Raw genomic sequence first — 26,169 nt, forward strand, 5'->3', positions numbered from 1 at the left:
CATGGTGACCCCTCCCTCTCCAGCACTCTGAGCCCTGCCCTTCTTCATGTGTGTATTGTGTGGTGCAAAGTATATCACATAGAGTCATACAAGTCTGCTGGACCATACATGTGTATATAAGCTGCTAGGCAACTTCCAACACTGTTCATGGCTGCATGGAATGATGGGAAAGATCTCCCATTCTTTTATACACGGTTTGTATTTGTGAGTTTAGTTGCTTGATGGCCAAACAAAATAAAGATTGAATTGGAAGTTTTGTTGTTTTATCAATTAAACCACTTTTTCTGAACATCAACCTGGATGCTAATGTCACCCTGGTTCTCTGCATCAAAAAGCCTATGGGATTTTTCCATTGGATTTTGGATCATTGCACCACTTTCAGGATTACTGAAGCTTGAATGCAGGCGCCAGATGTAAAAAGCTATTGCTAGGCTAAAACTAACTACATTATGGTCACCACCGCTACGAGGCTGTAAGGCTGTTTTTGGTGCAGCTCGATGTGATGATGCTCTGTCTCAATTAGCCACTTGTTGACAACTGCCTTTTTAAAGACACATAAAAGCTTCACAGTTTGAGAGTGGGGTATTTCCTGATGCATTTTATGTCATAGAAGAAATTATTATGTTACTAACTAGTGTTAACTATTAGCCATTAATTTAGGCTTTTAACCAAAAACACTTTCAAAAAACCCACTGACTTAGAGACGAGGGAACCAGAGGTTCCAAAATGCTGATTCATTTTCGGGTTTTAGGACTAATTACTGGGGTTCTGAGAAAAGTTAGCCAGCTAACTTTAACTTAAGTAATTACTCTACATGGATCTACAGTTGGTTGTTCACAATGTCAGCGGATGAAGTGATTTGCAATCGGCTTAGTATCTTGGAGCTAATGGCGCAAATGAAATACAGGAACAAACATAGCAACATTATGAAATATATGACTGAAATGTATGCTTCAGCCTATGATCAACATGACGATGATCAGTCTTGTGTTTGTCACTGTTTTGGCCTTTGCACAGCCAGGTGCTCACTCACGGCTATGGAGTGCGAGCAACAGGATATTCACTGCAGTTCACTTAATGGCCTGAGGGAGGGGTGCTACTTATAACAAGGATTTTCTGAAGGTTTAATAAAGGACTTGGAAAATAAACAGAAATATTGATGAGATTTTGCATAATTAGTTCAGAAAATCTTCTCGGATTTGTTTTGTCCTTTTGCAATCATGTCTGACATTTTAAAAACCCCTTTGTGTCTGACATATGCATGTGTGTGGGTGTGTGTCTTCATGGTTATGAATACATTTCCATTCATCTGAAGCCATTATGCTGCAAGATGCCGTGTAAGTTCATGTGACAGACACAAGGAGCACTTATGTCATTTTAAAAGATGTCATTTTAGAGGGTACTGGCAAACAACCTGCTGTGTTTTGTTGCGTCTGCACAAGAATTTGTTGTTTCAGCTGCTTTAAGCTGATCAGTTTTGTCCTCTCCAGCAGAAAACATGCACATTCTGGATGATTATAACAGTTACCGTCCTCCTTGTAGCCTTTCCACTGGCTCACAGCAGTTTGTACAAAGTATATCCCTTCCTTGCATGCTGTCTGAAGTAAGTCAAGCATCAAAATAGCATATCTCTGATTTAAGTCCTACTCAAGTTCAAGTCTCAAGTCTACAGCATTGCTTTTACTTGCATCTCAAACCCTTGATGTGCAAATGTCAAAGGTTTTTAAGCTATCAAACACAAAGAGCAAAGCAAGTTTTCAAACATAAAGAATGCTTTTTAATGCACATAGTGTGTAATGTAGAGAAGTTGGACTCTTATGTTGTCTTGGCACATTTTGGATCTATGGTAATATTGAATTTTTAGCACTTTCAGGTTATTGACTGTGTCATCTTGCCCTTTTTAAAGGAACCGTTCACCCGAAAATGTTTTTTCCTCTTATCTTCAGCACTATTCTTAAATCTAGATTTAAAAAAAAAAAAAAATGTTTTGGTGTGATTTGCCAACTGAATAGCCATATTCAGCCATACAGATGTCTGCCTTCTGTTCTGCTGAATTTGGGCACCACAAGCCGAATATCATAAAGGTCTACTATATTTGAGAGAAAGCTGATATCCACAACACTCACAACTCGCACCAAAACAATCTAGATTTATAAAGAGCACCACAGGTTAGGGTAGAAAACAATTATTTTTGGGGTGAACTGTCCCTTTAAGCCACAAAGCTTAGAGTTGTACTAGTATCAACTGAAAGTAAGTATCCTTTCCAAAGACGCTGTTGCCGGTTTATTAGGTACAACTAATGCCATACATCAACCTGGGATTACACGTAATCCTACTCTCAGGAAAGCTACAGTATTTGTTTTTTGTTGAAACTGCATTCGAGAGGAGCAACTTCAGCTCTATGGGCTTTAGTTTGTGGTGCTTTTTCACTTTTGGCAATTGGTAATCTATGTTAGTACCTATTGTATTCATTTATGTACATTTTGATGTTACTCTGTTTGCTTTTGCAGCATGTTCTGGATAGCAGCAAAGCTTCACTGACTCGAACTATGTGCGAGTGAGAGAGCATGCATATGCGAGTGCACGTGCATGACAGTCAGCATGTGAGCTCAGGAGAGAGAAAGAAGCGATTTAGAGAATGCAAATTCCTCTCCTCCACTTTAATGTTCTGTGGCCTGACAGCGAGGGAGGAAAAAGCCTCACAAAGCTTCTCCTACAAAGCTCCACTTTCTTTTCTCTGCTCTCCCCTCTTGCCTCCTCTCTTCTCCACTCTTCCTCCCTCTCTGCACAGCCACACTGATCCCATTCTCTCTGCCTGCTTGTTTGTGGTGAGACTGATTTTGTAGGTTAGGGGAATACTTCATGCTTTGATGTTACATCCAGCAGTTTCACAGCGTTGCGCCTTTGATAAGGAGAAGCAAGGTGCTTTATTACTAAAAGAGGTTAAAAATCCTTTTATATGCCCATAAAACAGGTTAAGCTGCTGATACGTCCGCGCCCAAAATTCACCAACATTTTTTAAGCCTAGTAAATTTAACAATTGTCAGGTTTTGTTTTTCCCTGTAACTCCCACATAAGCCACAATGAAAATGTTGCCACGCTCTCACCAGTAGCCGTGACTAGAGCAGAAAAAAAAGAGAATAATAGCAATCATTGTCTAACAGGCAGGGCGAGTCCTGAATCTTAAGTGGGCAGTCGGGATGAAGGCAGCAGACACCAGGGGAAACTCTCTCTTGTTCCCTGGGCTGCGGCTGGAGCTCCGCTTGATGATGTATTAATCAATAAATAAAAGGGGAAATCCCTAATAGGCCTCTGGTAAAGAGAGGAGGAACACAGTGAGGCTCCATCTCATAATAAAGATGTAGGCAAATACACAGGGGAGGCGAGGCAGAAGATCTCATACACAGACAGATTTTTAAACAAGACTTTAAAAGAAGATGGGGGAGATAGTCAGGAGATGGAGTTAGAGCATATGGCAGCTAAACAGAGTTAATGTCGAGGCAGACAAAAAGAGTCTACCTTTCTCTAATCTCAAAAAGATCCACTGCGTAAGTTAAATGTCAGGGGGTGGAGTTTTGAGATAAGTCACCAAAGTGGGAAAGAAACTAACAAACAGACAGTTTTCAGGTAGACTTTTTCCCTCACTTTCACAAAGATGTGAAATGCTTAATGATCCTCAAAGTAAAACTGGATATGGCGCCACATGGTTGTATGCCTCCGTGTGCCAGTCAAGATGTATTTGCAATTTACATCCATATCTGTGTAAACATGGATGCTTTACACATAACTTTCCCCAGAAAGCATGAAATACATATAGAATCAACACAGTTTCAAGGAGGGCACCCTAAGGTTCTTGAGATACGGCCAAAATCATGTTTTATGAGGTCACTGTGACCTTGAATTTTGACCTTCGACCACCAGAGTCTAATCAGTTCATGCTTGATTCCAAGTGAGTGTCTGTGCCAAATTTGAAAAAAACTCCCTTAAGGTGATCTTGAAATATTGCTTTCACAAGAATGGGAGGGATGCATGGTCACCATGACCTTGACCTTTGGCCACCAAATCTAATCAGTTCATCCTTGACTCTACTTAAATGTTTGTGCCAAACCTGAAGAAATTCTCTCAAGGTGTTGTTGAGATATCACTCTCACAAGAATGAGACTTATGAGCCCACAGTGACATCCGCCTTTGACCTACGACCACCAGAATCTAATGAGATCATCCTTGAGTCCAAGCGAACATTTGTGCCAAATTTGAAAAAAATCCCCTGAAGGTCTCTTCTTCTAGACTAAACAGACGTATAGCCTCTAAAAGAAAACGAATTTAACCTCTACACCCCTCACTGTAGGATTCCACTGAGTCACTGCAGTCTGTGAAAACTTTTTCCGTTCTCATTACCAGCTCCACAGTGGCTGCAGTGGGACAATGTTCTCTTTGCAAGTAATTAGTTGTATTGATTCAGTTCAGTTTACATGCTCCACTATAAACTATCAGACTAAAAAAACAAAAAAAAACAAAAAACAGGCCTAAGTTGTGCAGTACTTTGAATCCAGGTCTCTACAACACCACCGTGATTTCCTACTCAGGCAACAGTTTCATTAGCACATATAGCTCCGACGTTATTGAGCAGAACCATCTGTTGGACTTGCCAAAACTAGTAAACACATCACCCATTCAAAGCTGGATGCACAGGGAAAACAACTACTTAGAAAAGTGGAAGGAGCTCGTGAGCAAGTTAAAACAGATATAGGCCTAACTCTAAAATTTTATTTGCTAATTACAAGAATGCACTGCGATCAGGAAACCTTCCTACTAATAATTATGATAGCCCTTGTTCAAAGTGGCTGTGTCTGTACTGAATCACTATTACCCAATTTGTATTCTCTATATAGGGAAGTCTAGAGAGGTACCTAATTAGTTGTAACCAGTTCTGATAAATCTGGTGAGTTGGGACGCTTATCATGATAGTGGACTTGTGGAATATAAAAGTTTATGTTCCTACAGCCCACTACTGCCCTGATGTCAACAAGTGGCAGCAGATGTTAACCTATAATAGCTTAGGAAACAATACTATGTTGGTTTCCAAACAACAACATGCAACAAACGATCGGAAAGACCCAGCCTACGCACATTTTTTAAGTTATCTTTTGAGCTGTGTAAATGCTATTGAAGTTGCTGCTCTAAGAAATGCCCCTATAAGTGTGCCTCTTCTCATTTGAGACAACCTGAGTTTGTTCTTTTAGCCCGCCTACTCTATGTGGTAAGCTACATCTGTTGTTGCTGCTGACAACTGTCTATTTGCTGACTGCTAAGTGACAGAAATTCACAATGCATTGTGGTATAGTTTTAATGTTGGTGTTAGAATAGATATGTACTCAATATTATAGTGCATTGTGGACACAATAAATGCCTTCATACGTATTCCACAAAATTGAATAACCATTCAGACACTAAAGAAATAATGGCTGACAACAAAACAGTGTCCTAAAATACACAGTCAGCGTGCACAATATGTACACAGCATAAAACAGCTTGGCAGTGTCATAATTTGTCATCATTTCTATGCAACTGTAACTCATCTAACTCGTTCTTCAGCACAAGTGTCAGAGTGGTGTTTTTATTTTCAAAATATCAGTAAAACATATTTATATATTTTTGCTGCAAGTTTGAACTTTGAGCATCACCTAAACTGGCTAAGCTAGATTTTCGTGTTATATGTCATTACGAACTATGTACTATAGTTATTCATGTTTTTATATTGTATGTATGTATCTAAACAACTACTGGATGGCTAGCAATGAAATTTAGTCTAAACATTCATGGTCCTCTGAGGATGATTCCCAATGATACCTGTATATGTGATCTTGTAACTTTTCTTCCAATGCCACCAGCAGGTTGACATTTTTGGTTTAGAGTGAAAAATCTTAACAACTTTTGGAAGGATCATGACGAATTTAGTAAAGACGTTCATGGTCTTCAAGATCCTTGACGATCCCCCCGACTCCTCATTCAGATCCACAAGGAGTACAAATTTGTTTCCCTTCCTTATTTAACCAGCAAAATGCTGCTTTAAGTGACTTCGTGTCTTGGCCAATAATGCAGCACATGGAAGTCAATTTCAAGTCAATTTTATGTATAGAGCCCATTATCACAAAACATGGTTTGCCTCGGAGGGATTTACAGTGTACGACATCCCTCTGACCCTCACATCACCTAAGGAAAAACTCCCGGAAAAGAAACCCTGTAACGGGGAAAAAAAAGAAGTGAAAGTGTGAAATTATTAAATGCACTCAGAACTGAGATGTAGGAAAACATATCTCTTTATCCATCACAGTGAGAATGATAGCTATAGTTTTCCCCAAAACCCTTACGTCTATCTGTGTTCAATCTGAGGTCACTTAGCCAGAACGGCGGGCTTCTTATGCTCCACCCCTCTGATGTTTAATTCAGACAATTTGATCCTTCCTGCCTCTGAGACATGTTTGAATAACAAATATATTAATCTGTCTGTTATGTTTTCGCACTTCTTTTTCATGTCTTGTGTGTACATTTATGTCTGTCTGTGTGGATGAGGAGACATACAGAGGACATTTTACTTGCAACTGTCTGTTTTGTTTGCCCATCATTCGTCCATCTGTCAGCTTTAGCTCTTCCATCTGTCTGCGTCTCCCTCTAGGTATGCCCTCATATGTCATTTCTGTGGTGATACATAAGAAATGTTTTCTTTGTTTTTATTGCGTTCTTATGTTAGTCATACCTAAGGCAAAATAAAAATCCACAACCTGCCCCTCTCAGTCCGAGTTTCTGGATCATTCCCAGCCTACTTTACTCTGTGTATCAAAACAGCCAATTACTGGCCCAGACTGGCCCTGCGACTGGGTTTTACAGCCAGTCCAAATGCAGGGAACCTTAGTTGAATATGGATTGTGTCACAGATGTCATCATGAATAAATATGGCTGTTTATTTCTGACTCCAAATAGAATCAAAATGCACTCTGTTTACTCTTTCTGTCTTCCTCCTCCAGGTGTGAGTCTGATTCTTATTTCTGCTTTAAATCAGGCCGACACAGTTCAGACACTCTTTTGGTAAAATACTGAACTCAAGTTCATCAAAAAGACCTAATTTTCTCCTCAACTCCTCATCACAATATCAAAAGGATCAAATCTTGCCAGATCACAAAGCGACTTCAAAAAAAGAGAAAACAACCAAGCGACTCTGAAGAATAGGGGCTCATCATAATCAGATACGAATGTTTATGTGGAAATTGACTAAACATCTCTTGTCGGGCCTTTAGTTTTACTGTTCAATCTTATTTTAGCACAACGCCAAAGTGGTTGTTTATTCCAAAAGTAAATCCATATTTCCATTTGGGATGAAAATCATTACCTCATATTCCTCGCTCCATATATTTCATGATTCTAAACCAATTATTTTTCACAAATAAAGGAGGATCCAAGACCTGCAATAAAACACTCATCCATGACCATAAAATCTGGTCTATAGGCTTTAACCTCGTCACTCTGCACAAGAATACACCAAGCTCAGCACAGCAGAGAATGCGAACAGACAATAATAACTTTCCCCAGAGGAACTTTAAACTCATAGCCTACAGGTGGTTCCTGGATGGAGGTGGGGCTTATGAAATGCTTTAAGAACAGCTTTGGCATTGATAACAGTGGTGTTTTTGACATGGTCTGAAAATAAATGGAAAAATATACCATTATATAACACTTTTACAACAAAATTAGCACTCTTACTTTATTGAAAAAAACCTGCCGAACCTGCTAACAGGCTTACTTTTTAAAAAATGTTTTATCACTTACAGGTTTCTGCACCTCTTCGACATTTTCTTTAACTTTGATCCAACAAGCTGCCAGACACATGCTGAGTAAATGCATCAATGGAGACTTGCAGCTTTTGTGTCACTGAAACCTTCTTTAATTTGCTAACTTCCTCAGTTCTGCTGACACAGCTCTAAAACTTCTGCACTTGAGGAAGCCGGTCAATTCGGCAATTTCGTTTTCTTCTCAGCGCCTCGAGTTTGTTTCCCTGTTAATTAGTCATTTTGAAAGTCACCTTGCTGGAAAACAAAGTCTTGATTGGCAAAATGTCACAAGTGGCCACAGCTCACCTGGAGGTACTGGCAGTGGAAAGTGAAGAAAAGATAAAGACACTGGCTATGGTTATATAATTTTCCACTCTAAATCTCTGTGAAAATATTGCGAACTTTGTCAGGTAATGTAAACAGCATATTCTGTTTAAATATTTCAAATTAGGCCATTCTCTGGATTAAGCATTTTCAGATTAAGACATATCGTATATGCCTGTATTATTCAGGTTTTAAGGAACATTATTTTTATATGTATACGGCCACTTCAGAATATGCGTTGCAATTGGGGTTTTTACTGCAGTTGGTGACACGTGGCCTGCTGTCTTTTAAGGTAGGCCTGTTGTGTTTCATCATCGATACATTGTACACAAACCACTTTGCCAACAGTTTGCAAAGCTGTGGGGTAGATGAGAGTCCAACAAGTCTGCTGCAGGTAGGACACAGTGAAAAAATCCTATTTTAATGCAAAGAAGCAAAATAACAAGCAACTACAGCTGTTCTGCTTGGTTATACTTTGTCATGAAAAAAGAAAAGTTAGGGCACATTAATAAGAGTATACATGCCTGCATGTAAACAGGAGTACTAGCGAAATATTCATTGTCATTCAACATGTAAAGAGTTTAGTAGGAATATTGTCTTTTTCAGAATAAGGGCAAAAAACGGACTATTTTGTGCATGTAAACATACTCACTGTCAGTATTTTTCTTATATTATATTGTGTTTTCTCTCTTCAAATAAAGCACTGTATCTTCAAAAAGTTTACTTACTTCATGCAGTGGTGTTGAACCGTTTGCATGTTACATTAGCTACATGCTTCATTTCTTTTAAAAAATCTTTACGTCTATTAATTTATGAATGCTACTGTATTATTTACAGTATATTTTTCGGTTTAGTTTTCATAGCAGTATGCGCTGCGCTCCATTTCCTCTTCTCTCTTGCCTGTCTTTTTTGCCAGGGGGCTCGTCTCTTTTCATCAGAGGAACTGAACTCACCAAAATCACTGAGAACAATTCAAAATCACTAACAATCAGTGGAACCGTCAGTCACCACCAGCCGATGCAAAGCACGTACACTCCAGTTGTATTCCTGCCCTGTCATTCGCCTTCAATTTTCTCCAACACTGTAATTTTTTTTCCTAAAAAAGTAACAGTTGCAGTCGTTTCTGTGGCTTGGAGGGGATTTCTGCTGTATCACAGCTCGACAGAAACCACCCTTATCCATTTTCGCAAAACACTTCTGTGTGCAACAAACCACCCCATGGTGTTGCATTTTACTGGATTGCATCAGCAAAGTTTCTCTACATGCATTTTTAATAAGGAACAATGGCCTTTCTGCCGGATGTGCAATTTGAGCAGAAATACTCAGTAATCATAATAACATTTATGCCGTGAACGTCCCAGGGAGCAATCATACCCATACCAAACCAGGCTGACAAGAACAACAGGGTCTTCAATGGGTTAAGCCTGGGATGGAATCAACTCTATCACTAGAATATACAACAACCTTTCATATGTGCAGTTAGGGAATTTGTAAACATACAGCAAGAGGGGGACCAATTTTAAAAGCAGAGCTTGGACTCCGCTCAGCTTCACCAAATGTGCATTTAACTTAAATATGGGACTGTTTCCCATTAAATTCTCATTAGTAGCAAAGCTGCAATGAGCACAGAGACATTTCACTGCTGCAGTCGGAGCTGTAGAAGTAATATCTTTGTGCTCTGCGATAGAGATGAAAACAATCCACATGAATGTTGCTAAAACTTTGGACAGAGGAGGAAGTGCTCATGATTTCATTGTTTGAAACAGATGTGACTGTTTCTTCACACAGGAAAAGCAACCCTTGAAACAGTGCTGGTGTATCAAATCAAATCAAGTTTATTCATATAGCACATTTAAAACTGCCACAGGTAAGCAAAGTGCAATACAAATGAAAAGGTAAGGCACACCAGTCAAGCACTTACAGTTTACATCCATTTCTGTGAAACAGGGATGCTTCACACACAACGGATCTGTACAAGCAGCACAGTTTCAAGGCGGACACCCAAGGTTATTGAGTTATGGCCATGAGCATGTTGTATGAGGTCACCAAGACCTTGACCTTTGACCCTGATTCACCAGATTCTAAACAGCTTATTCTTGAGTCTACTCATAGTTTGTGCCAAATTTAAAGAAATTCCCTCAAGGTGTTCTTGAGATATTACGTTCACAAGAAAGAAATTGAGAATGAGACAGGGTGACCTTTGACCTTTGACCACCAAAATCTAATCTAATCAGCTCATTGTTCAAGTAAGTGTTTGTGCGAGATATCAAGACATTTTCTTGAACCATTGTTGAGATAACGCTTTCACAAAAACATGATAGCCGGCCGGTTGGCAACCCGAAGGCAGAGCGTCTCCAGCCTTGGCTATCTCTGGCGTGGAGGTATGAAAAAACATTAAATATTAAAAACCATTAAAAGCAACCACAGGCCATTAAAAACATATACATATTTATATAGAACATTTAAATGAGAGGGGAAGGCTATTTCAAAGCTTTGGAGCAGCTATCGCAAAGGCAAGTGAAGGTAAAAAGAGTCCATACAAAAGTTCACCGAGTGGATTTTGAACAGGCAGTCATCATGAACTGACCTGCAAAGACAGCCCTCAGCTCTCCATGGTCTTAAAGTTTGCGAGTCTGGGGAAGTTTTGACATTTGGGAGTCAAAAGGGGAGAGTCAAATTAAAAGAGACATGGTGCACATAGAGACAAGCCCAGCAGGTTAATGATCACTGTGCAACCGCCAAGCTCCAGCCATCTGGTTAGCTTGTAATAGAAGCTGTTTCTGCTCAACGAAAATGAAGCTACAGAGCAGGTAGGAGGTAATTTGGTAGCAGGGTGGTAGGAATCTGGTGGAGAATGCTGATTAAATGTGAGAGTGGGAGTGAGGTACAGTACTGCGCTTTGCCTCCAGATAATTACAATATGAGCTACAGGTGACGGTGATGCTAACAAGGACGAGGGTATCTTTACCTCTCAGTGTGCAAAGCCTGCCAGCATGACCGACAGACATTCCACACTGGGCGTCCTTATGGTTAGCACGAATACTGACTTCACACAAAATTTGAGATGTCACAATCTTAGATGACAGGAACAGATCATTTGACTCCAACAACCATTTTTTCAGTAATTATCTAACCTCCATTTGTTGCAAGTACATGAATCCAGAAATTGTGTGACCTATGCTGCATTCACTTCCTGTTGCCTCCTACATCCTCTGTCGAAATGTATAAAAGAACAGAAAGGTGATAGAACTTGTTCCTGGAAAGTCTTTCTAACACCCACCTCATACTCGTCCTTGAACATATGATTACCTCCTACATTCCCATTGCAAATCTTACAACATCCTTTTCAATACAGGAGAAACGCCGAAGATATTTAACCTTGACTGAAAATTACTTTTCTGGTTCCATCAAAAAAGAAAATTGAAAGGTCCAGTGTGTAAGATTTACAGAAATATACTGGCAGAAATGAAATATGTTTCAAAAAGTATGTTTTCTTGAGTGTGTAATCACTTAGAAATAAGTTTGTCTGATTGTTTGGTACTTTAGTATAAGCCATTTATATTTACATAAAGAGCCCGTCTTGGAGATTGCCATATTGCAACGCTATGTTTCTACAGTACCTCAGAAGAGACAAACCAAACACTGGCTCCAGATAGGGATATTTGTGTTTTTGCATTTTCTTGTTCTCATTTCAGTAGTTAGCAGCCCCCTCGCAACGAGAGTATTGGAAAATAAATAAATAAATAGCAAAAAACTGCTTTTTTTCCCAGTATTTTTACCAGTTTAAATCACTGGGTCTGTTTTGGAGAGGAAGAAACCCTTTGTGGATAATGGGTCCTGGTAAACACCTCCTGAACATCAGCAGGAGCTGGGGCCAGGCTATCTGTGACGTGCCAAGAAGGGTAGGAGAAACACTGATTTGTGACGTGAGATGCCTTTATTCTGTGTTTTCACTGGGTTTAATCAGCTGTTCCATTTGTTTTGGAGAAAAATGAGTCTTCTATGGTTAAATCTGCTCCCAGTGAAAACCTCCGCAACAATGAACACTGAGGGACCGCTAAGTGGGAGAAATTTTATGCCTAATGACAAATAAATCTACCTTTTAGCTGTTTGCAATCTGAAATACCCTCTGGCAGATACTACTACATTTCCCTAAATCTTACTATGGACCATTAACTCCTGCATCGACATGCAACCTGCATCAACATCAGTTTTTTCATGCTATGTCAGAGGCCTTTCACAAACCGTTTAAATTTGGTTGGTTTTGTTTATTTGCTTTTAAGTAATCTTGTTGTACCTTTTTAATAATTTCTCACACATTTTTGTGTTGCTCATTACCTTCTTTCCATGTTTTTGGCAGATATCAAGCCAATTTGCTCAGGTTTCAAAAGGTTAATATAACTCTCGCAAAGTTTTGTGTTATCTGCTTGAATCAGACTATTTTCAGCAAAAAGCATCACATTAACCACTTACTTTGTAGCACTAAAGGATGACATGACTATAATTCCTCAGGAAGAACAGTTGCTGAAATTTCAGCCATGCCATTTCCACCATCAGTCGATCCTGTTCTGTTTTATACACTAATTTCTCTCCCTCACACACCAGCCTGCTCTGGCCATTCCACCCACATTGTTTGAACAGAGACAGAAGAGAAACATATTGCTCCTATTATACCCTGGCGTTTGGTTTTCCATAGAAAGCAGTGATTGTGTTTCCATTGGAGCGCGGTGATGTAGATGATGGCTTTGGCAGGCGGCAGACAGGCTCGCTCTGATGAACGAACACTCCGCTGGAGGAGAATGGGACGGGAAAAGGCATGAAAAATGGTGCAGCGTTTAGCGTCGCTTGGCACCGCTGCCGCGGGTTCATTGAGTCAGAAACGAAGAGGCCGTCTTTGTGGGGTGTGACTGTCACTGCCAGATGACAGATTACATTCTGGGTTCTCTGAGAGAAGCACAGAGGATGAGATAATGGTTATGAAATAAAAGTCTCCCAAACTGCGAAAACAGACAAAAAATGGTGACATAAACTGCCAGTTTAAGGTGAAATATTCAGCTACACAACAAAAGCCGTGAGCAAAAAAAAAAAAAAAAAAGAAAAAAAAAGTCATCCCTAAGCAGTACATTCACAGGATTTCACCCTCACATTCCTAAACATATTGTGTTTGAAAAGCCCTATTGATCTGTAAGCAAATGGCATTTTTGGCATGAAACATCGCTTCTTGGCACTTCAGGGAACGAGCTGACAACCTGGCCTTAAGAAGTCAATAAACTGGTTTCCACAAGGGGCCAAACAGCGCTCACTCCCCCAGATTGGGACATTATGTGATTGCTGTTAATCCCCCCATCTCATTGTCTGGTCATCAGAGGGGATTTGTCAGTTGAGCTCAACGGTACCTTCAAATGACACAATTCGATCCTGTGAGTCATAGAGGCAGCTATTGTAAAGAAGTTCCACATATTTACAGCATTCAGCTCTGCAGTAGTTTTGTACCAACTCTTTCTACAGAAAATTGATTAAAATATAACCAAAAACATAGTTAGAAGAGGTTATTAAGCTCAAAGAGCTGTGGAATTAAGAGATAATTATCTCTGGGGTTTGTCACTATGAGAAACAACTTTCATATTACATGGAGTCATATGACACAATATTAATAAGAACATTATGATTAAGGGAGCTCTAAAGAGTATAAATATAGTCTTTTCTACATTTTTTTGAACTTTTATTCTTCAGGTTAAAGGCAAAGTAATTAAGCAGTAAAGTGTAAGACTGGTTGCATTTATACAGTAAAACATGGTAGGTTTGGCCTGCAGTGAGACAAGCTGCTGAAGTGGTTAATCTCCTCAATATCACACGTTTCCTCCAGTAATTTTCCTCCCAGCTCTCACATGATCATTGTAGCATCACAGCGAAAACTGCCAGCAGCTCTGAGCCAATCGCAGCATCATATCAGTTATCTAGAGATTGAGGCTACTCTTGGCAATGTCACACATAAGGCACATTAGTGCATCACTATGCTAAAAATATATATTAACTTCCACTCTGGCAGCTGCATGCGGATGCAATAACCCCGCCCTTTGCTTTTCTTATTCTGGGTATATAAGAGGTAGAATCGTAACTCATAATAACAGAATCAGAAGAGGTAGCTTTTATGGATCTGCAGCGCAGCGCATATCAAGTGCGTTCTGCCAAGGGCAACCACGAATGAGAGCGCTTTACAAAAAGAAAGGAGGAACTTCTCCATCTAAAAGCTCCTGTCAGACTGAACAAACAGTCGTCTGCATCAACCAAGATATCACAAGGACTCGTTTTGGATGTAACAGAGACTCCCAAAGAACCTTCAGATGAAGCAAAGTGACATTGACAATTGTCACGCTTTGTCTAAGCCATTAAAAAGGGAGGACTGACAAAGACAGCGGGAGACAAATCATGAAAAAACGCATGAAATCAGAGAAAACTTTTGTCCTTTCTCATCCCCTCCTTCAATTCACGGCTCAGTCACAAAAATCCACTGGTCCTCCTGCTGTCTAGACACATTCAAAGAACGTATCAGCAGAAAGCTTTGAGAGGACGCAGAAGAAGAAAAGCATTGGAGGTAATGTTTCAATGTTTTTGTGGAGCAAATGGAACGAGACACTAAATAAGACACTGAATGCCGCGAGGACAAGGACAAGAACATATAAACAGGAGCATGAAAAATCTGCCGTTAGCTTCATTGAATGTGTCGCCTCTCTTTCTGAGCATTTTGCCCTCGGCTAGATTTTCCACCTCTTTCCTTGTTACAAAACATCCTGTTCCACAAAACAGCCGTACAGGGCCTGACTAGTGCCAACAGTAAACGGATGTTAAACAGCACAGGGAACATTTACCGTTCTAATTTTTCTGAGCTACATTTATTCTTTTCCCCAGTACACGGTGCAGGTGGGGGTAATGGAAAGGTTCAAAGAGAGATGGGCACTGATGTGTTTAACAAGCAGGGCCTGAACCTGAGGTGTCACAGTTACACGATGACTGTTAAAATCAGAGCTGGGAAGTTGTCTATCAATCCTGTGAAGTACAGGTCCTCTGCCAGGTGCACAAAACTATTGATTCAAGAGTCAGAGTCTCTATATGCATGAAAGCACAGCAGAAACACACATTTTTAGTTCTGGTTTAAAAAACAAGCCTGTTCTATTTCCCAGGTCATCAAAAACCAATGCTTTACTGTGCTTTACTTGACCTGTGATACCAACGCCAAAAGGCACCCTTTGGCAGTGTGGGCGAGAAGCATAAACAAACACAAACTTTCAGTCAGGAGACTACTGTTTGTGTCCCATGTGAAACCAAAAGTCAGTGCTGGTATAACGCAAAGTCAGTGCTGTTTAATTCAACTAAAATGCCTTCCAAAGGCATAGCCAAGGTAAACTGAAAGCTGCTCTTGTTACATTTTTAGGACATGTACATGCATGTTCTCTTTTGAAAGCTAACTCTAATTTATTTTTTTATTTATTTTAATTTTCCGCATGATCAGAATCCCTGTAGGTACTACTACCTTTCAGTAATTTCAGTAAAAGTTTAAACAAAAAAAAATTGTAGTGTGTTTAATCGTTTGTATTTTATCTTCACCTGAATATTATCTTGAAAAAAAGATGCTGCAGATGACTAACTGGGACTTTATTTGCTGGAAAACATAATAGGAACATTGCATAAGCCTCTCCTGGTCCAAATTCAAAGTATGTTAAAGTATATTTTCATGAAAAGTACATAAAAACATTTTTTCAAATTTTTTTCACAACAAAAAAGAAGAAAAAAAACAAAACAAAGTTAAAACAAATTTGTGATTATGAGTGAAAACTAAATCAGTGACGACAGAAATGTCTATTTGGGTCCATACTGTACATACAATTACTTCTAGAAAACCCAAATTGATAAGAACGACTGTTTTTGTTTCCTTAAGATAACAGAAGAGCCATTTGTGTATTGTTTATGTACATTTATGACAGTCTATAATAACAGTAACAGGTTAAAACCTCTTCTCACGGCCAGAAGTGTCATGGTCTACAAGATCCATCAGTCATGGAACTGACTGCTTGCTATTAACTAGTTCTGTAAGATGAAAAGAGGAGCAGCCCTGTCCTTTCTCTACAAGCTTTTGTTGGCTATTGTAGGCTGTGGAGAGGATATGAAAGCTTCTATTGCCCCAAGTGACGTGTAAATCAACAGGACGGAGTTTAGATGACATTTTGATACTGAGACATCAATTTGAAATTATGCAACAGCAGCCAGTGGATTTTTACAGATGTAATAACGTGTGTGGACTGCATAGTTCACTGGATTTACATCATTTAGACCTTTGTAAATTTAGGACTGTTTCTGTTAGGATATTATTGATCTGTGGATCATGGTAAGTGTGGTCTGATAGACACTTTGGCTGCAGCTGCTGTGAAATGGTCGGCATCAGTTGTACCACACGAATTGTAGCGTTTTTTTTACGGCAGGCTGTATGACTCAGCTATATATACACAGCAGTTATTGTGTTCATGTAATCATCTAAACACAAATAAAAAACACAATAAGGCTCACAGGCACATATACAACACGCTATATACTTATTTTAACCCATAACTTAACCCTAAATCTCGCCAATAAGTTAAACCTAACCATGATAACTTTAACCACATATTACTGCCAAGGCAGGAGAAAGCATAAGTAACTGACCTGGGATAAGAAGGTGTTAAACACAAACAAACAACAATGTCACTTTTCTTAATATCAGCTGTTGTTAATGGTGCACACTTAGAAGAGCCCAAAAAAAATAGGAATTTAATGTTGATACATCCCCATCTAACTTCATTTAGACATAAACTAGATATATTCTGTCCTCTGTCTGGTAACAGTACCAGAGCTGTCTTTGTGCCATAATAGCCATTTCATGCTGCTATTTACTGTGGGCCACACAAGTCTAATGGTGGCATGAGTTACTGGCTGTCTCCCAAAATCACTTCCTTTTTACTAAACAGCGCATTACCACCCACTCTCTAGCTGTGAGGCAACAATGCAAACCACTGCACCACCATGTCGTCCCGGTTGGGTGTTCACAACTAGACATGACTGCCAACACTGCCACATACAAAACACATCATCATGCTATTTGCAACACTGCATCAACACCAACACAAAAACTGATCTCAAACAACTGCAACACCACTAGCAGCGATTGCAACACCACCATCAGATCATCCTACATGTCTCCAAGCAACCAGATTGCACACCAACACAACATGGCAGAAAAAAAGGTTCCATACAACAAATATTATCATAATATTATCACTGCACGGCCTTCAGTTCAATAAGAAAAATCAAATGTGTATGTTACACCCAACAATACTTATCACATACAACCTTAACAATGCACAATGTTGTATAAACCACAACAATACAATAACTTTATCTGAGAAAAAAAGTAAAACTCACCCATCATTTGTAAATAAAACCCATCCTTCCATCGCTCAACTGAGGCTGTGGACACTTTGTTACAGTTCAGCATGGGAGGGAATAAAGTTGTGACATACTGTCTGCAAGCCCCGTGCCCCTCACAAATGTCAGTAGATGACTTGGGCTCTTCCCCTCAAAGTTTGTCATGTTATACATCACTTTGGGTTCAGCTCTGAGTCTGGGAAGGTCAAACTGTGCTCCGCAGCTCTCATTCAGGCTCCTGAGCTCTGATTCGCAAACTGTCTGCTTGAATTGTGGGAAGTTGTGAATCAAGCAATGCAACAAACAGCTGCCTCTTGTGAAAACGATTCTTAATTTGTGCAAAGATGCTGTCGGTCCCAGCTCTGTGCAGCTCTCTGTAGTGTGTACGGAGGTCTGGTCTTCCTCTGGCTGCTATTGGCTGTCCCACGGCCTCCACCGTCTTGTCAAAGATGCCATCAAACTTTCGCCACTCACCTTCAACTTTATAATTGTCTTTTACGCCTGTTTCAGTGACGTACCTGAGGACATATGACAGCTGGGCAGCATTGCTGAAGCCTGTAGCCTCATAACTGCCACAGACTCGACGTGGCTGCTGCAACAGCATGTATGTGGTCATTTTGATTTTTTTCCTGATCCCCAGTAAAAACTGTGGCGGTGGTAAGACGGTGTCGCAAGTCGGCCTCATACTCTGATAGCAAAGTTAGTAATTCCAAGTAATTACCTCCATTCAGCCACTCCTTCCTTTCCTGGTGTCCCCTGACAGATGATTCTCACTGTCCCAAAAAAACCCACAATTAATAAGCCGTTTGAAAAAGTCACGTTTTTTCAAACTCTCCGTGTGCAGGCTTGTCTCACATCTCCACTGCTCATCCAGCTGTAAATCCACTCTGGACTCACCAAAAGTCTTCAGATGTATCACTGCTATGAGATGGCACTCAGAGGCTTAATGTTTGATAGCTGTTAAAACCAGAGCTACTCCACGTCGCCTCAGCGGTGTTAAACAGTAAACATGGCCAAAAAATAGCTTGATCCGCTCAGTGCTAACTGTTAGCCAGTCACAGTGGTCATAGTTGCTCTGCGTGAATTGCGCACAAAACCTTTGCTTGTCTTAGTAAGTCCATCCAGTTCAAGTGTAGGTCTTCCTCCTGTATTTCTTTCTTGTCTGCAAATCATCTTCTTGAAAAAGGAACTTGAAGTAGGTCGGTAGCAGCAGTAAATGCAGCCGCCATTGTGTTTCCTCTTCAGTACATGCGTAACTTGTTGACAACGTCAAAGGCTAGCGCAGCGATACAGGGTCCCCGGGGCGGTCTACCACTACATGTCGAAATCTGATTGGTTGATAATACTGTCACTCAAAGTTGTAATCAATTTGCAGGTCAGGGCTCCAGCAAAAGGCTAGCACTACCACAACAGCTGGTCTGAGGAGCTGTGATGCATTTAAGTAACATAGGAAATCCCAGCACAGCCCCATAAGAGAGAAAAAAAAAGTTTTGTGGATAAGTAGCACACTGAACAAGTAATTACTTATAGACACATTTCAGGCACATTTCTATTTAATCATGAAAAGCAAACTTTGATTTTGATTTTGACAGGGCCAGCAGAGAAGGCCCTGATGGCCCTGACAGCCCACCACTGACTGTAGATGACAGAAAGGTGGGAACATGTAGGATCCGCAATTGACAGCTGATTATTCATAACCCTCTTTGTTGACAAAGCCAGCAAGCATCAACACATCCACCAAATTATTGTTTTCTCTCAGTCCTACAGGAAATTATTTCCACTGACTTGTTGATCGTGGTTTTTTTCAGTGTGGAGACACTGTTTTATTTGGTGCATATTTAAAACTCTCTGTGTTTGCTGAATGTTTTAATCCAGATGTGGGCCTTAATGAACCGTTTTCCAATTCCAACACTCAAAAGAAAAGTAGAAGTAGTTAAAAGTATTTTCACTGAAATACTTCAAATATTTAAAAGATAGGGAAGGGTGTATCACGAGACATATAAATGCATGTGCAAAGGTTGAAACAAAGGGTGGCTGAGTCAGAGAAGTTAGCTGATCCTGCCTCCTGTGCACTGCAATACAGTTTTACAAACAATAAAAACTATTTCTTAAGCAACCTTTAAACTTCACACACAACATTAGTGGGAGTCACCAAAAATAATCAACAAACTGCAATAGATATGATTGCATTTCTGAAAATGAAACTCTAATCCTTTACTTTTTTATTTTGTTTACACAGTTTTCACATTTCAAACTCAACTGAAGGCACTGCAGAAACACTGATGAAAGTGCTCACCTGTGCACACATGCACACTCACGTGCACATTCAAAAGGCATATTAACACACACGGACATGCAATGCCTGCAAGCTCTCACTCACACACATACACACACACACACACACGCGCACACACACACACACACACACACACACACACACACACAAACACATGGTACTTTGAATTCCATTTGCCCTGTAAAGCTCCCAGTACTCCTCTTCTTAATTCTTCCCTTCAAAAGCAAAGCCAGGGGAGTAATCCACAATCTCAGGATCTTCTCCTTTTTGCTTCCAAATGCAAATGGAAATCCTTGTTCTACAAACGGCTTATTGAACGGCTCAGAGAGGAGGCTGTTGCTTCCCACCGGTTTCCTAACGAAAAAGAAAGCTAAACAAGAAGTTCACCTTTTCGCTGAAGCCCCCAACAATCCTGCGATGCTATAATTTCTCACCTTAATGGAAAGTGATTGTGATGTCTGAAGAGGAATCATAAAGAGAAGGACTTTAAAGCTACACCGCATCTTATCTGATACAATTGCAGAGAAGATATGAGCATATACTCCTTACCAATCAACCCTTATCTAAGCCCCGCCCATTTATGATGATCCGTCAAGCTGCCAGAGCTAGCATGAAGTGCACACTGTCACTAACTGTACTCCCTGATGTAATATTATTAATCTTTGAAAGAAACAACTACATAAAACAAACAAAAAAAAAGTAATTTCCGAGAACACAGGCTGCCAAACTGTCTTAATTGCAAAAACAGTTGTTTATTGAGACCAAAGGTGAAATAGTCAAGTCAAAGTTTACTTCTAACAACATTAGACCACATTAAGTGTTCAGTTTCCTGTTGTAGAGGTCTTGTGAGAGCTGAGTGGTGAGGGCAATGGCAGCTACAATCCCACTTTAGTTTTGGAACGAGTTGTGGTTTTGGTTAACAAAAAGGCAAATGTTCTCATTTCCCTGCAAGGGATCAATAAAGTTCGTCTTCAATTGATGGTGTGTGCTGTGATGTAAAATCCAGTTTTCTGCATGAAAATCAGATGTGCTACATGCCCATCCAACACTCACTTTCCGCCTTGCTACATAAAGGGCACACTGCTCCCTGCATTAGTACTGAATGTCAGCATTGGATGCAAATTTCGTGGTGCGAATCAACCAATTAGGGGGTAAGTCCTTAGGATACGGGACTGGAAGAAGTGTCGTGGATGTATTAGTAATTTGTATTCAAGCTAATCTCTCCTGTCTAGCACCACATATGACTTAAGGCAAAATGAACATAAATGATTTAAAGTTGTTATTAAGTGCTATTGGGCTGAATCACTTTTGCGTTTTATCCTTAAAAGTGGCAAAACGACAGTCATTTACATGCAAATGGTGGAATTATTTCGAGGATCACTGCCTTTACATGTCACACCTCACTTACACATGTCATTAACATGTATTTTATATCAGCTTTACATTCACATATGATTAAAAATGGACCTCTGCACAGATTAAACACCTCTTCTTTGAGAAGAGAACTGAGATCCAATTGCTCCGATCAAACACACACTGCAGCATATGCTGGCCACAATCACAAAAATACATTTCGCGACTCATTTCTTATAAACTTAGAATTGCACTGAATGCATTAAAATGCATTGAGCTGAAGGGAACTGAGACGGATGGAATCAAGCTGAACTTACTTACACTGGAGTGAACTGAAGTGCCATTGAATTTGCCATCTATTGAAATGAACTTAACATAGAGTGCAGAGACCTGTGCTGCTGGATGCTGATAAGCAAAGCGCTGTAGTGTGTGTGTATGTAAGCCTTGTATCTGCTGTTTGATTAGTGTTGTTGGGATTGTTGCGACTGAATGTCAGACACTTCCATGCGATGCACCGTTTGGCAGATGCAGACTGATCAACGTGTCAGCGCTGGCAGTGGAGCAGCTGAGCTGTGAGTTGTATTTGTATGTGAGAAAGCATCTCACACAGAGGAGAGGATGAGTGGGTCGGTGCTTTTGTGTGCTGAGTGTGAATACAATGCTTTCATACTCAATGTGCAATGTCAATGTTATCAGACTTGGAACTCTAAGTATGGCAGAGTAAATGTTTTTTTGATCAGAGACAGAATAAATTTCACTGAATATTCCATAAGCCATGTTGAATACTGCACCAATAATAATAAGCCCACAGAGAGCTAAATTAGAGAGTTTATTAGGGTGCACTGACAATATCAACAAATAAACATGCAATACACATGCGTATCTAGCTATTAGTAATAACTTAAAAAAAACAATAAATAAATATTAGACCATAACTGTTTACTAATATGACTGACTAAATAAATATAAAAATAAACTCTGACTAAAGGAATAAACAAACAAATGAATTATAAATAAATAACAAAGTAAACAATTCCTCTGACATATTCCCAACGTCTATTGTGCTATTTTTGATTTGCTTACTTTGACAATTATTTCAAAATCCAAAGATATTAATTGAAAATGATAATGCGAAACTAAGAAAGTCAGGAACCTCACATTATGACATTTGAGTAACCATTTCATTGAGGACCTGGCTTTTTTGCACAGGAGCATTGCCATGTAGTAAGACGGTTGTGCCAAAAAGTTAAGCATCACCAATATCATTGTGTGTAGTAGCATAAATATTTTGCTTCACTGGAACTAAGCTTCAGACCAAATATACAAAAAGGTATATGAACAGGGTTGTGTCTACATGTTTTGTACTAAGAGTTGCCATATATCACTTGCATGCAGTATATCAACAAGAGTCAGGGACAAGTCCATAAAAGGATTCAGAACAAGGTCTGGGATCATAAAATCTATCCTAAGACTGACTAGAAGTCAGAACAAGGACTTTGGAACAGGACTTATGTGAGTTTAATGTGTGTGTTTTATGTGAGCTGTAATCGATTTACCTCCTCTTTGTGGAGACTTAAAAATAATTAATGTTATGTATATATTTTTAACAGTCCGGATCTGTTCCTTAGATAATGAGCTGTATACGGTTAATCATATGCAGCTGGAAAGTTACATCAAAGTTAATCATATCTCCTAAGTAAGTGGAGTAATGTGCTAAAATATTTTCTCAAGGAAATTTCTCTATTCGCAGTATCATCAGCTATATAGAGGTGGGAGTCATCTGCATAGTAACACCTCACGGAGGCTAACCTGTTGTGTAATATATAGAACAAAACCAAGACAAAATGGACCCAGAATTGAACCATGTGGCACTCCATGACAAGCGTTGATCGAGTCCGATTAAGATGTTGAGATCTAATGGGAAAAAAAACTGCTGTGTCATAAAAAAGCTTTGTTTGTTAGTTTTTATCAGTTGAATGCACCCCTATTTACCAACTTTTGCTAAGACACAGCAGGTTGGAAAGTAACCTTTAGTTGCAAAAACAGTTGGAGAGCAGACTGCCTTTTCTTTGCAGGGGTGGGTATATGACTGCTATTGTACCACTCTATGGGAGTCTCTACCACTTTGATTCTAACCATGTGTGATTAAAATCCATTATTCAGAAAATGGATGAAAACTATTTTGCAGATTTACAGTTTAAAAACAACTTATGCTCAGACTACTTCAGTAGAATTTTGTTGGTAGTAAAAAAAAAGTCAGATTTTGGAGATATAATTGCATCAGCATTTATTTAGGCAGAATTTAATTGAGTGGATATTGTATTTTTGATACTCCTCTACGAAGAATACAAGACAAATCTATTTAATAAAGAAAAATGATCAGCTCTAAGCACCTCAAAAAAGAGAAGCTTTTGAAAAAAATTTTGATGAAATGTTTTCACTCTTTGATAGGGGGGTTAATAATTTGTGTGCATGTGTCTGTGAGGTTGATCAAACATACATAAATATGCACCCAGTGGATGCAATTTAAGAATCATTGTGTCTGGGAAAAACAAACCTCTCCTCAGGCCTTATGAGCATTTAAAACTCCACCTCACCTTGAGGCTCTCGGCTCTGTCATGGGCCGACTAATCCTGCACATTATCACTGCGATAACATTCCTTTGCTACAGTTTAGTGCGAACATTTCCTTAAATACTTGACGGAGATTACATTCTGCAGTTCTCCCTCAGCAGAGTCAAGACGCTGGCTGTTATTTAACATTTAAACTACAGTTTAAATAATGTACCGGGGATTGATGGATGAGGGCCGAGGTTAGGGAGAGGTGGGATCTGATAAGTGAGCCGCTGCCCGCCAGCAGAAAATGATCAGGGATGAAACTCTCAGTGAAAATGAAACGGGTCTTTTATGGACAACCAGGCGAGACGATGAAGCACGGCGGGAAGTCACGTCACGTCCAACCACTCAACTGTGGCGAGAGGAGTGTGTGTCGGAGACAGAATGCGTGTGTACCTATAATCACGTATTTTCTCTCTAAATCGGTGGTTGTTTCTTGCAGAGAAGAATGAGGTAAAGGCCAAATTTGAGGTACTGCAGTGGGTTGTTTCACTCTGCAGCTGTGTTTGAGTTTCTGATCCAAGAGGAAGTGGAAGTGCTTTAATAGATCACAGAGAGAGTAGCAGAGGATGGAAATATGAGCCTGTGAGACAAACAAGACAGACAGGTAATTACAGTTTGAACTGTAGGACTCCAAAAGCTAGTAACATTCACAGGGCCATTTTTCACTGTTGCAATTATATTTTCTTTGTAATCTTGTTTAACTGGTGGTTGGAAAAAAAGGCCTTGAGACTCCCTGTCGAAATAAACAGTTCAGAAAATGAAATGGTACTTTATACTTCAAGTATAAAATATAGGGTTTGACAGAAAAAAATAAAAAATCCTTGGAGACATATTTTGAAAATGAGACTTGTATGATGGATTAATCAAATGTGTTGATGGTAAAGCAGGAGAAACCACTACTGATTTTGATGACATATAAAAACATACATGTCCAATATCACATCTAAACACCCTACTGAAATCCCACATTGTTGTTGCAGCTTTTCTTTAGTGTCACTATTGAAGCAATATTTGCTGCTTTGGTTTACCAGCTGCCCTTGTTTTTCACTTCTTCTGTTCTTTAATTTTTAGATTTTAATCCCTTCAGTGGTCATGGTCTTATATTTACAATGTAAACAATAGTTGCCCTGTGCCCCAAATTGGTCCCCAAGACTCATGTTTTAACGTAGCAACCTGATAGACTGAACTCCAACTTAATGACTGTGAGTTGTTTTATACAATATTGAATCGACTATCTTTTTGTGTTTGTTTTGTTTTGTGCATTTGCAGAGACGCATGGGACTGAAGCTGCGGGGCAGTGATCCGAAGATCATTATATTTTGTAAGAATATCATCTTACGCCCTGACAAAATGCAATTTTATTTTGTTAACCTTTTTTTATCTGATGCTTAGAGTAGGCTTTATATTGTATACAGATATGTTTGAAAACTGATGTGAAAAATAATTCTGTTCACACAACATTTGTTTTACAAACAATCACTGTCTACACTAGAATGCAAAAATGACTCCAAATGCTCACTGGCATTAGCTGTCTTTAGCACCTTGTCACAAAGGCAGTAATATGTACAGACTAAGATTACCTTTTCAAAACATATTCTGGAGATCTCATCACCTGATGAATCCCATTTAGTTTTAGGATAAAGAAGCCCACTCAAACACAAAAGTGATGTTGTGGGCATGGGTTTTCTTCCAATACTCATCAGCAAAATCCCAATCTCCCCTGTTTTTCTGTTAAGTAGAGAAGCAATACTAAGTTCAAGTGTAAAGCCATCATTAGACTAAACAGTGCTAAAAGAAACATTGGCAAACTGGTAATCCTAAAAGTCCCAAAGTTCTTCTGTGGACAGGAGGCCAAAACATAAAGGAAAATATCTGTTTATAAAAATATCTTTTGTGTAGAAAAGCCTTGTTTGAGGGTATAACATGGCTATTCTGACCAAATAAATCTTGAAACTTCAACTCGAGTCTTCATTCTTGACCTGGAAAACAGCAATGGACACTGAGGTTAGATTGTTTTGTTAACCAAACAAAATGGCCATTGACTTTAGTAGATGGTACAGCTAGAGAATAACCTGACACCATCCTGGTATATGGATTTACAAAACTGGTATAAACACAAACTTTCTTTCCTCCATACGATACTCTGGAGCTCTACACTACCTGAATACCTCCCCGAATCACTTTTGGCTAATGTACATGTGTTACAACAATAGAAAAGGTCCTTACAGAGCAATAGTCAGTTAGATAAAATTTAAGAAAGTGCTCCTCTCAAGCGTATGGAGATATTACACACAAT

The 26,169-nt window shown here is 39.4% G+C and overlaps 1 protein-coding gene across 3 annotated transcripts in view; it reads right to left on the reverse strand.

Annotated features, from left to right (window-relative positions):
- The window catches only part of sgcd (sarcoglycan, delta (dystrophin-associated glycoprotein)), a 323,685-nt gene that overhangs the window by 162,901 nt on the left and 134,615 nt on the right, over positions 1–26,169 (reverse strand). Inside the window, exon 1 of one of the 3 annotated variants that reach the window (XM_088089011.1) lies at positions 17,604–18,845. The exons of the other annotated variants lie outside the window; for them this stretch is intronic. The gene's annotated coding sequence lies outside the window, so the exon portion shown is untranslated. Of the gene's footprint in view, positions 1–17,603; positions 18,846–26,169 lie in introns of those variants that run through there. 3 annotated transcript variants of the gene reach the window in all.

The sequence above is a fragment of the Plectropomus leopardus genome, chromosome 15, assembly GCF_026936395.1.
Source record: "Plectropomus leopardus strain MGB_pleo_1.0 chromosome 15, ASM2693639v1, whole genome shotgun sequence".
NCBI classification, from domain to species: domain Eukaryota; kingdom Metazoa; phylum Chordata; class Actinopteri; order Perciformes; family Serranidae; genus Plectropomus; species Plectropomus leopardus.